Raw genomic sequence first — 2,251 nt, forward strand, 5'->3', positions numbered from 1 at the left:
TCTGGGTCTTTTATTTCAAAGGCCACTGGAGTCCCAGTAGGGCATTGTCCCAGGACATGGTTGGCCTGAGGGAGAGAAGGTACCCTCCAGATACAGGAACATGAGGCATTGGGGGAAAGGAAGGAGGGGGTGAAGGGTAAAGGGAGCAGCTCCCCCAGGGTCAGATGCTGCTTGGGTGGCCCTGGGGCCTGGGACAGGGGAGGTGTGAAGAGCCTTTACACGGGTCATGCTGGGTCATGCTGGCTGTGGCTAAACCGTGAGCCTCCTCAGGGCACGCCTGGCACACTGGCTCACTGCCCTTCGCCTCCTGCAGGTCTGGTGTGTGCAGGTCTGGAATGTCACACCTGGCCCGACCCCACCAAAGGCTGCAGCCTATTGTGAGGGTAAGGCCTAGAGTCTGGAGGGGCCTGGGGGTCTCACCAAGATGACCACAGGGGAAAGGCCTGTGGGAAGGTGGCCCCAGGTGGGGGTAGTGGAGAGGAGGGCCATGCCCATGTGTGTCTGTTCACGTCCTGAGAGATGGGTGTTGCCTCAGCGAGCCCTACTGAGGTGAGTCTGGGATTTCTTTGGGACCCAGCCCCTGTACCCACCCTTAACCCATTTCTACCCCGGACAGCCTTGGGGAGGAGGTGAGTGGAAAGAGCCCAACCTGGCTCCCAGGCCTTCTGCTCAGTTTTCCCTAGGTGCCAGAAGGGTGGGGATCCTGGCCTAGAGGACACATTGCGCTCAGGAAGACTGAGGGTGTAGGGGGGAGCCACTGAGGGGAAGGTCTCCCCACTGAACCCCCTCCCCTGGCTGGATCAAAGACCAGCCCAACTGCCCCGCCAGCTGGGAGTGGGGGGGGGAGCCTGCTGAGGAGGAGGGGTTGGGACAGGTGACAAGGCTTCCCCCAACCGGGCCATTATCTAAGGCAGTTAGAAATGGCCACCTGCGAATCTTCATCTCAGTATTCTGTAAACAGCACAGTGACAACCAGAGCAGGGTACACCACAGCCTGGCCTGGCACATGGCGGCTTCACCACCTAAGCTACTGTTCCAGGCCCCACGGCTCAGCATGTACAGTTAGTTGACCCAGCCTGGGTCCAGTGAGGACTTTGCCTATTGGGGGGAGGCTGCACAGTGTGTGTGTGGCTGCGGGTGGGGGACGCTGTGCAGGCAACAGCTCTGGCATTGCATCTTAACACTGGTTAGCAGAGCAACCTTAGACAAGTTACCTAGCCCCTCTGAGCCTCAGTTTCCCCATCAGTAACAGGGATAATAAAAGTAGCCACCTTCATTCATTCACAATTTATTCATTCGTTCCACAAATCTGTGTTGAGCATGTACTGTGTGAACCAGCCAGACACCGTCCCTGTTCTCCCACAGCTGACATTCCAGCAGGGGACAGAAAATAAACTAAATAAACCAGGATCAGCTGATGGCCAGTGCTATGAGGACATGAAGGCTAGTGACCTTTGACCCGAGACTGGGCCTTATGGTAAGTTTCTGTGAGAGGATCTGGGGTGAAAGCAGCACCAAGAGGGCCACTTGGCATGTCTGGGGCAGAGTGAGGGGGAGCAGCAACCAGGTCAGAGAGGCCAGCCTGTCGTGGACAGGGGTGTAGGGGTGTAGAGTGCAGTGGAAGCCGTGGTGCAGGGCTCCTGAGTGGAGAGCAGATCAGCAGGGAGAGGCACTGACCTCAGGAAGACCAGTGGGAGACCTCGGGAGAGAAGGGAGGTGTAGGGAGGAGGTGTGGGGCTGGAGCAGGTGGAGGGGCAGCTGGGGCAGCTGAGAGGAGGTGCAGTGCACTGTGCAGTCCACTGAGCACAGAGCCTCACACGGAGTCAGAGGCCTGCAAGTGCCCTCAGCAATTGCGAGGGTCGAAGCAGACTGACCTGATTCGGGGGCTGCCCTGCCTCCAAACCCTAGAATCCCCCAGAGCGTCTCGCTGAAGCATGCTGGGCTTGCAAGACACTTGGGGTAGGGAATGTGCATTTGCATTTGAATTTGTTTCACAATCTCTGATAGACCCCAGGTTTGTGGCTTCTGTTGGACTTGGAGGCAGTGATGCCAGGAGGGTCCCAGTGCAGGAAGCCCCAAGCAGGGCCGAGGCCATCCATGCAGGGGTCAGCAGCCAGCACCTTCCCTTCCGCCTGCGGGCTGCTGATAGGCAGGAGGAAATCCTGGCGGGTTCCTGTGGGGGTGAGCTGGCGGGGCCTCCAGGCTGCTTTTAAAGCGAGTGCCCGCCCCATCCCGCCTGCCCGCCCTGTGC

This window comes from Rhinolophus ferrumequinum, chromosome 17 (assembly GCF_004115265.2).
Source record: "Rhinolophus ferrumequinum isolate MPI-CBG mRhiFer1 chromosome 17, mRhiFer1_v1.p, whole genome shotgun sequence".
Taxonomy (NCBI): domain Eukaryota; kingdom Metazoa; phylum Chordata; class Mammalia; order Chiroptera; family Rhinolophidae; genus Rhinolophus; species Rhinolophus ferrumequinum.